The 11,177-nt window shown below is 34.6% G+C and overlaps 1 pseudogene; it reads left to right on the top strand.

Moving 5' to 3' along the window:
* Nucleotides 1–457: 457 nt before the first annotated feature.
* On the top strand, nucleotides 458–10,967 carry LOC116459807 (transportin-3-like; annotated as a pseudogene).
* Nucleotides 10,968–11,177: the final 210 nt, after the last annotated feature.

Here is an 11,177-nt window from a genome sequence, read left to right as displayed (position 1 = left end):
AAACAAGCCAATTTTAAAATGGGCAAATTTCTGAAGCGGACAACTTATGAAAGATATACACATGGAAGATGAGCCCATAAAAAGAAGTTCAATTCGACACCATGTGTCATCAGGGAATTATGAATTAAAATAACAGTGAGTAGCACTACATACCTTTTAGAACAGCCAAAATCCAAAACACCGATAATGCTACTGATGATGAGGATGTGGAATGAAGGAGCTCTTATTCATTGCTGGTGGTAATGTGAAATGGTATAGTCACTTTGGAAAGCAATTTGCCAGTTTCTTATGAAACTAAACATACAATCCAGCAATCACATTTTTACCCAATGAGTTGAAAAAATGTCCAAAGAAGGCCTGAAAATCAGTATTTACAGCAGCTTTATTCATAATTGCAAAATCTTGTGAGAAGTCCTTCAATATGTTAATGAATAAGCAAATTGTGGGCATCTATACAATGGAATACTGCGCAGTGATTTTTAAAAAGGAGCTATCAAGCAAAGACATAAAGGAAACTTACAAACATATGGGTAAGTAAAAGAAGCCAGTCTAAAAAGGCTACAAACTATATAATGTCAAGTATGTAACACTGTAGAAAAAAAAAAAAACCACGAAAGAAACAGTTAAAATACCCATTGTTGTTAGGGCGGTGTGGATGATGCTGTAATAGTGGATATATGACATTGTGCATTCCTCAATCCCATAATATAACACAAAATTTGAACCTTCATGTAAACTATGGATTTCGCTTAGAATATATCAACATTGATTCATCATTCATCAATTTAACAAATGTACAACACCAACACAAGATGTTAATAAAGGAAACTGAGAGGGAAAGATAACATTAAAACTCTATGCTTTCTACTCAATTTTCTGAAAACCTAAAGCTGCTTTTTTAAAAAAGAAAATTATTAATTTAAAATATACATGATATAAATGGCCATTTATGAGAATCTACATCTATAATCATACTTAAGGGTGAAAGAGTGAATGTGTTTTCCCTGACATCAGGAGCAAAACAAGCATGTCTGCTGTTACCATTTCTATTCAACATTGTACTAGAGGTTTTCATCAAGGCAAATAGTTAAGAAAACGAAATAAAAAATATCCAGATTGGAAGGGAAGAAGTAAAACTATCTCTACTTACAAATGGATGATCTTGTTCATACAAAATCCTGAGAAATCCATTAAAATAATAAACAAGTTCAGAAAGACTTCAGGGCACAAGATGAACATATAATAATAAATTGAATTTCCATACACTAGTGATAAGCAATCCAAAAGTGAAATTAAGAAAACAATTTTATACTTGATTGGTTATACTGGAAATCCTTGAACTTTACACATTCCCATAATTTAATAAAGGAAACTCTGAATGTGTAAAAAAAAAAAAGAAAGAAAACAATTTTATTTAGAAGAGTATTAAAAAGAATAAAATACTTAGAAATAAATGTAACAAAAAGAGTGCAAGGATTATACACTGAAAGCTGCAAAAATTTCATAAAAAGAAAATTTAAAATATATTAGTAAATTAGTAAATGGAAAGTCATTTCAAGTTCATGGATTGAAAAATTTAATATTAAAATGGTAATACTCCCAAATGGATCTACAGATTTAACACAATTCCTATCAAAATCCCAGTTACCTTTTTGCATCAATTGACAGTCTGATCATAAAATTCATGTGGAAATGCAGGGGCCCAAAATAGCCAAAACACAGGAACTACTAGACATGTCCAGGCACAATGCATCCCCACCTTTCAGCTCCTAGAACAGCAGAATGGTCTCCAGAATCACCCTGACACTGTAGATGACATGTTCAGCCTGGATAGCCACCAGGTTTATTTAGTGTAGCCCTGTCATCTTGCTGAAGAGCCAAGTAATCATCCTTATACCACAGTGGGCCATTGCCTCTACTACCCTGGACCACTGGGATGCCAAGTGTAGTGTCATGAGTTTCTCACCAGACCTCGTCCTTACAGGGGTAGCCAATGATCATGGGGAAGACTTTGATTTACAGAAAGAACTGATTGGGCAGGTGATGAACCAGCTTAGACAGTAACTTGTCAGCCAGTTGCTCCACACATGCTGCTTTTGTCTCCTCCCCAACGTACCCTACCCGATGTGGCTAAAGTGCTCTAGGAGGTCATGCAGGTTGAAAGTCTAATTTTTTTTTCTCCATGATTAGAGAATTCCTTGAAACGATTGCCAAAGGAGACAACCATGGGAGCCCAGCACAGTGACACACAAACAACTTACAGACTTCCACAAGCAAGTCGCTAGTGCTGAGGAATGTAAGCAATTTGCTGGACCTTGCAAGACTTCACCAGGTTCTTTCAACAGCTCACACTCCTGCACTGTTCCTGTCACCCAGGGATGTCTTTTAAATTAGAAGACAAGAAGAAAACAAAAAACCAGACTATGTCCCACAATCAGAAACCTCCAATGTGGCAGACAGGCCTTCACCACCAGCAGGCTGTATGGCAAGGCATGGAGAGACTCCAGCTTTCTGAGGCCATCCTGAGGAGATCCTGTTTGGGGTGTGAGGGAAAATCAGAGCAGTTTAAAGAAAGATGACTGCAGCCTGCCCAGTGGGGCGGGAGGGGAGCTGGTTTCCTGGTAAACTTGTTTCTAGAAGGAAAAATAATTTTAAGAAATTTTTTTTAAAAGGGCTGGGCGCAGAGGCTCATGCCTGTAATCTCAGCACTTTGGGAGGCCAAGGCAGGTGGATCACTTGAGGTCAGGAGTTCGAGGCCAGCCTGGCCAACATGGTGAAACCCCATATCTACTAAAAATACAAAAATTAGCTGGGCATGGTGGCATGCACCTGTGATCCCAGCTACTTGGGAGGCCGAGGCAGGAGAAGTGCTTGAGCCCAGGAGGGGGAGGTGCAGTGAGTCGAGATTACAGATTACAGCATTGCACTGCAGCCTGGGTGATAAGAGCAGAAAAGAAAGAAAAGAAAAGAGAGAGAGAAAGAAAGGAAGAAAGAAAGGAAGGAAAGAAAAAGAAAGAAAGAGAGAGAGAGAGAAAGAAAGAAAAAGAAAGAGAGAGAAAGAAAGAAAGAAAGGAAGAAAGAAAGAGAAAAACTTTTCTAAAAAAAAAGAAAACTAAATTTGAAAAAAAAAGTCTTGAAAAAGAAAAACAAAGTTGGAAAATTCACACTTCCCAATTTCAAAATTTAGTACATTGCTACAGTAATCAAATCAATGTAGTACTGGCCTAACAGTAAATATATTGATCAATTAAATAGAATTGAGAGCTCAGAAACACACTCATAACATTTACAGCTAATTGATTTTCAACAAGGTTGATTTCCCCAATTTAATGAGGAAGGAAATGTCTTCTCAACAATTGGTGTTGGAACACTGAATATTCACAGACAAAAGATTAAAATTGTACCCCTTTCGTACAAAATATAAAAAAAGAACTCAAAATAGATGATAGGCATAAGTGTAAGAGCTATAATTATAAAATTTATATGAGTTTCCTATGGCTGCTGTAACAAACTATCACATATTTGATGGTTTATACCAATACAAATTTTTTTCTTTTACAATTCTGGAGGCCAGAAGCCCAAATCTGGAAATCTATAGACGTCTGCTCCAGTCTTTGGCTGCATACCAATCTATGCATGTATGAGAAGCCAGGAATCAAACCACTAGAAAATAGAATGCTGTGCATATTCTTGGAGCCGATGTAGGACTGAAAAATGTTGATATTTCCACCAGATAAAATTTCCTAAATCATGCATCATTGATTAGAATCCTCAGAGGGGTATCATCTTAGTAGTAGAACTATATTAACCTTATAGTAAAAGCTCTTCTAGACCCACCTTAATAAAATGTAAAAGCCGGCTGGGCATGGTGGCCCAACACCTGTAATCCCAGCACTTTGGGAGGCTAAGGCAGGTGGATCACCTGAGGTCAGGCATTCGAGACCACCCTGGACAGCATGACGAAACCCTGTCTCTACTAAAAATACAAAAATTAGCCAGGTGTGGTGGCACGCACCTGTAAGCCAAGCTACTCAGGAGGCAGGAGAGTAGCTTGAACCCAGAAACCGAAGGTTGCAGTGAGCTGAGTTCACGCCACTGCACTCTAGCCTAGGCGACAAGAGTGAAACTCTGTCTCAAAAAAATAAAAAATAAAAATAAATAAAATGTAAAAGCCAACTTCAAACACAATGAACCATTTCCAAGTAATATAGTGACATGCCAGAAAAAAAAGTCCAACTTTATTTAAAGTAAAGTACCCAAAAATATGAAATGCACAATACACAATATCCAATCAAAAATTACCAAACAAAGGAGCAGGAAAAGATGAAACATAAATTAGAGAATAATCAATTAAAAGAAATAGAGATTACACAGATAGTAGAATTATCAGGAAAAGATGTTACAACAAATATACATATATATAATATATAATTATATTACACATGTGTATATATATTCTAAAATATATATGTTTTAAAATAATGTCTAAAAAGTATTAAGTATAAAGAGTAATGCAAAATATTTTTTAAAAACCCAATAGCATTTGAACTGAAAAATACAATCTCTGAAGGGAAAAATACACTGGAAGAAATCATCAGCTGATTAAACACTGCAGAAGTATAAATCGATGAACTTGAAAATATAGCACTAGAAATGTCAAAGACAAAAAATAAAGAGTAAAAAACAATAAATGAAAGACTGGAAGAATTGGAAAACCTGAAAAGAGTATGAGGGACCTATAGCATGACAACCAGTTTTCTAACATACAAGTAATTTAGGTTTCCAAAAAAAGAGGACAGAGACAAAAATATATATAATTTTCCAAATTTTCTAAATCTATAAACCCATAAATCTAATTTCAACAAACCTCAAGCAGAATAAACAAAAAGGAAACCACACCAAGACTTTTGTGTTCAATTTGCTGAACATCAGTGACAAATAGAAAACTTAAGAGCAATCACAGAAAAAAAAAAAACATATTATTTCCAAGAAGAAATTATATCAAAGAAGAAAACACAATAAGAACTAGAAAATGTTTTAAAGCCAAGGAAAATAAAAACGTCATTTAAAATTTTGTTATATGCAGCCAAAGAAGAGCTTAGAGAGAAATTGAGAGCTTTAAAATGATTATATTGGAAAAAAGGGTTCTCAAGTTAATATCTAAATTGATTATCAAAATTAATCTTTAGAAATCTTTTAAAAAAAGAAAATTAAATCTAAAATAATTGAAGGAAGAAAATGATAAAAATAAGAGGGGAAAACAAAAACAGAAAAGATAATAATAGAAAAAAATTTGATATACCAAAAATCAGCTTCTTCAAAAAAATTAATAAACTTAATAAATCTCTATCCAGATTTATAATATTTCCAGAAGAAAATAGAAGAAACATAAATTATAAATATCAGAAATAAAATACCACTAAATGTTCTATAGACGTTAAAATAACAATAAATGATCATTATGAATAATTTTGGGCCAAACAATGAAGAATTCAGATTAAATGAAAAATACAAAGTACCAAAATGTACTCAAGAAGAAATCAATAATGGGAATAGCCCTATTTTTGAGAAAGAGTAAAAGATTGAATATAGTAAATAGAACCTCTTAATCTGATCTCATGTAATTTTAGGCCCCAAATCAAGAAACTAGCACTAATTCTGAATATTGACAACAAGGGTTTATGTGAATTGAAATGGAAGCAATCATGGACATTTAAATTCAGGCTAAGACAACCACATCTATGTAATCGTAGACTTGTAAATCCACAAATAGCAAACCATTCTGCCTGTTTCCAGGATTCCCAAATTCTCTCCAACCTTCCTATTCCCTATGCTCTCAAGCAAAGTTCAGGCCAGGCTGTAAACCAAAGCCAGTCCCGGCAGTACCATATTAATATGATTTCAAGAAATCTGCCTATGTATCTGAGTCCTTTAATATGGAGTCTAAGAGAACTTCTAGAGATTTAAAATGCAAATAGCCCTAGAGGTAGTATATACATCAATAAATTTTCAGTAAGATTTAAATGACTAATTTGAAGTATCATTTTTCAAATAAATTTTTGAGAAGGATGAGATGTACATGTCTGAAGAAGGAAAAGGACAGCAAAGAAAGGAGAATCCAGTATATACATGGGAAGTTGATGCCGAAACAAATTTCATTTACTTCAGTTTGACAAAGGTTAGTGTTACCATTGTGTAGGTGTCTGGCAAACTACTCTAACACCATGACCTTCCCTAGGGCCCAGGAATTAAGGGACTATTAGGTGACTCTTCGGGATAACACTTCACACACACCTCCTCCTCTGTTACAATTCAATAATGCAGAATCCCATTTCCAATGCTGGCCATGTTATTTACTTAAATGAAGTCATTTCGTTCTTATTTCAAAATCTAGGTTTTTAATAATTCTTTTTAATTTTAATGAAAATGGATACATCCAATCTACAATAACCTTTTTGGTATATTACTATCTGTACCCCTATCATGTAGGTGAGATAATTACTCTATGATTTTCCCTACCCCAGCCCCTCATTCACATTAATAAATGTGTATGTCACTTGTCTTTAAAAATGAAATAAAATAACCCTTTTGCTTCTTTTTTCAAAATTAGGCACATGATAATATTTTGAAAAAAATATTAAATTAAATTAAAAAGGTTTTATGAATTATTTTTCTTAGAAACAAGAAAACATATATTTTCACTACTACATGTGTTTGCCTCTGAAAACACAGGTATTTAATTAATAATAATAGTCCCCTGGATTAATTTTGGCAGTTTATGTAGACTCAAAGACATATCTGACATTTTTAAAATTTACAACAATGTACACAGAATGCTACCAAAATGGTTTAAACTATGTAATTACATGTGCTGTAAACCTCCCTTAAGTAATTCACTACCTGTATCACTTATAAAGACAGACTTTGCTTATTCTTCTTTTATGGGAGACTAATAGAAGGCCATTATCCTTTTGGAGTGAAGAGATTTACGGATATATCTTCCATTAGCATTAATAAGTGTCCATGTGAGTCACTAGGCACCAATAGTGGAAGAGACCTCCTCTACCTATTGGGTAATTGGCTATTTTAGTTAAAAGATAATTTTAGGACAAGGGGAAAAAGTAACATTCTTAATATAATTATCTGAGGTTAAGACTACATTAAAACAACATGGTAAGAAAAAAAGGGTGACTTGACACTTTATTTGGCGTTTATTTTCCCTACTTCCTAAGTTAATCATAAGCATAACAATAAGAAAGCAAACATAAAGGTGAATAAGAGTGACTGCTTTTGAAAAGACAGAAGAGTGCATTACATGATATCTAAGCACATTGACATAGATCATTAAATTAACAGAATTGAGTCACAATAAAAGCATATTGTTTCCTTCATATGGCAAATGTTTGCTACACTTGTACCTTAGACTAACATAGGATTTGCTTAACATTTTAATTGCATTATTTTAAGTAGTACAATGTCTTCCAAATGTTCTATTACTCTGCATTTTTTTTTAATTCTACATTGCTGTTCATGCATATGGGCTTCTCAGGGTCCCTGGCACAATTTTATGTACCTCTAAATATCATGTGCAGATGGTTACATTTTAGTTTTTCATTCCGCACATAGAAGAACTTTCATGTGCTTAATGTAAAGCCAGGCTTAGCATGTCAAGTTGTCTTGTGTGACAAATAGTTGTATATCAATAAATTCATTGGATACACTTCAAAACAAAACAGAACTGTTTAACTTCTCAGAAATAGGGTATCACAAATCCAGGAGTCTTTCTTTCTATATTTGGCAGATGATTTTGTAAGACTCGGGTTCACTACTGGCAAAGTAAGTTATATCTTCATGGTTTAGACAGACAAATACCACATAATCTCTGCTCAAATTTAAAATGCATGCCTGTGTAATATACATTTGCAAATCTGTCCTAGAAATGTTCTGCCACAGATCAGATGCCTTGTTATTGAGAAATCAAACAGTTCTTTAAATAGAGGTTGAAAATGCAGCAAAAGCTAATTTTTGCAGTACAAAACTAATTGTGTGTTTTATTTTCATTTAACAGATTAAATATAGTTCTACCCTTTGCTTTGATTCTTCTTCTGTTTCTTACAAATGCGACAGTATCAGAGTACACACAGGGATTCCACTTAATTTAAAAAAAAAAAAAACAGAGTCATGAAGAGAAAAAGGAACAACAATAAAAACAAAACAATTTATAGGGTTCTAGTTACTAGCATTTCACAAAAGGCATTTGAGGGAATTTTGGGGGAGCTTTTTTATGGTTCTCACAGTGGATGCTACATATTTATTTATTTGTATCCTGTATTAATTATAAAATCAAACATACAGAAGGGAACCTATAAAGAAATAAATCAGAAAAGAAGAGAAATGGATGACTGCCTCTTTGTGACATATTTTCTCCCTCAGCCTTGCATATTTGCATTAAAGTGATTGTGAATAATGTACATTTGACCAGTGCTATCTGCAGAACTAATGCCTATAAAAGGGATGGGAAGTAGCATATGTTGTGCCTAGGGCAGAGAAAGTCCAATCACCCCCACTGTGAGAGTCTCCAACTAAAACGCAGGACAGCCTGGGATTTAGCCTAAATGAACCCAGCAGGGAGAAACAGGACACAGTCCCTCAGTCCACATTTAAGCTTCTGAACTAAGATTTTTAGAGTTTGCTTCAAAAAGAACCCATAATCTCTATCATGTCCTTTGCACAAAGCATTGAAATTTTTTTCTTTGTCTTATCTACCTATTCTACAAATTTTCAAGGAAAACCATTACGGCAAGAAATTAAACACAAGAAATCAGTTGTTACAGAATCAAGACGTATACTCTTTATTGCCATTTTAGCAACTCTCTCCTCTTGCTTGAGCTATTCCCCAGCATTATCTGACAAAGCACAGTTTTGTCAGTAATTGCAAAATGTTTTAGGCTTGTGGTTTCACTTTTATGTTTTTGAACTCTCCTGGAAATGCTCTGCTATTAAATACTTTGCAGAGGTTCTCTGTCCTGTTACGTAATCTTCCTGTGACCTCTAGCACCAGGTTCAGATTCAAACTAGCTTTCCTTCTACCTACATTAACTTGATAGTTGAAAAATAGCAATTATACAAGTGTATAAGAATAACAAAATTGGCTGAACTAGGGAAATAAAAATTGCCAAATTGCTGTGTTTGAATCAGTAGGATTGCCTTTTGCCTCATTAGCTGCAGTATTAAACGGGAAAAAACAGAGTAGGGCTAGAAAATATGTATTTATTTTGGTATTTATGTAATCCAAAGGGGGAGGGCAGTAAAAATAAAATAAAATTGAAAAACTTGTAAGTTGTATCACAGCATGATATGAAAGAGCCTGTGCAATGCTGAAAATTGATAGGATATAGCTTATCTTTTCTGCTGCTATCTTAGTGTTTAATTCCTATTCAAATTACTGTGAAGATGTTGTAATGTTTCAGAATGAAAGAAAGCTCCAAACCATTGACTTTAGTTTATTGGCCTATTCCTTGGATGGGTTAGGAGGGTGGTAAGGATTGCCCTGTTTTGATACTTCAAAGGACTTCATTCTTTGAATGATTAGCTATTATGGAGGGTTACACACTGTCATGAAAATTAAGTTTTGGGTGTTTAATTTCATTTCTTTGGGATCATAGCCTGAGTTGTGCAGATCAAAGACCTTACCCCTACCCTACTCCCCTCTACCCTCCCCCCACTTCACCTTCCTGATGTGCCAGAGCCCCGTGATTATTTGTTTTGGCAAGCTGGGCATCCTTCATTTTTTTCGCATAATTTCATTCATCACCCAAGGAGGCCCTCATAGTGTGTAATCACTGTAGTTTCTGAGATCAACCAAACCCACCTTGATGAAATTTCATTTGAGGCCATGATTCATTGTCTTAGATTCAGGAGATGTCAATTCCCTGTTAGGATTGTAGAGCAGCTTCTATCTGCTCCGTAGCATTATAAGCACCTGTAAATCTTGGAGAAAAGAGTTAATGGAGTGGGAGCCTCCAAAACATTCTACCACAAAAAGTAACATAAAAATTGCTTAACATTAGTTTATCAGATGCTAAAAAATAGTGGTTGTTTGACTAATTAATTGAAGCAGATAATTATTCATCTTATATATCATCATGTCAGTATTTTCTATCTTAATCTTAGCTTTCAGGCTATTTTTAAACTACAGACTGGGGGAAGGAAGTGTCATTCATTCATTTATTATTTCAGCAAATATTTAGCAGCCACCAGATGAAATTAGGGGCCACTGAACTTAAAGCCCCATGCTGGAGACAGACAAGTAACTAGCAATTTACAACGCATTGTGATTATGCTATGATAAACTGAGATTCTATAGGACAGCGAAGTAGAGAATGCAAAACATATATATATATATAATTAAATTATTTTCTTAGAAGAGCTTTTAAACTTGTTATCAAACATGCAAATTGCTTTACTGTCCAGTTCACATGAAGGTTGCCCTTACTGTTGTTTTACCAATAATAATATATTATGGTTTATTCGTTTCCTACTCACTGAGGGTTAATATTGCAAATAAATTGGGAGTTGGTGAGAGCTAGATCACTCAGGAGGAATCTTCATATCAGACATTCTTCCTCTTATGCTTAATTTTACAGTCTTTGGTCATCTCACATATTGCTGCTGGGGCTGAAAGAAGTTTGTGTTGTGATGTATTACATTTGTCATCACGTGCCCCCAAAGCCCCTCCTCTTCTTACATTGCTTTATTGTAGTATAAGGTCTAAAACTCATGAATCTTGCTGTCTTCCAATAGCCCCCTTCCATAACACAGTGACCTGTGCAGAATTAGAGCTAGTAATTCAAACCAAAAAGGATAAAAAGCATAAAGCAACTGGCTTGCTTCCAGATTCCACCATGACATTTTTAAAGCCCAAATCAAATACTTTAAGCAGTGCCCTTTCTGAGTCAGAATTTTAAGCAGCACCCTTTCTGAGGCTGTGTGGCTCTGTCAGGAGCCCTGGGTTCTAGTTTTGCTTCTGCTAAATAGAGAAGGCAAGTCATGAGTTTCCTCATCTTTAATTGGAAGAGGCAGAGACTGCAAGATCTCTAACATCAATGTCAACTCCAATATTCTAAAAATGAATTTTAAAATAAACTAGATAATTTTTTTGTTATTTTAATGTTCAA

Source organism: Hylobates moloch, unplaced genomic scaffold (genome assembly GCF_009828535.3).
Source record: "Hylobates moloch isolate HMO894 unplaced genomic scaffold, HMol_V3 SCAFFOLD_20, whole genome shotgun sequence".
In the NCBI taxonomy this organism is placed as follows: domain Eukaryota; kingdom Metazoa; phylum Chordata; class Mammalia; order Primates; family Hylobatidae; genus Hylobates; species Hylobates moloch.
This window is presented reverse-complemented; position numbering and strand designations above follow the sequence as displayed.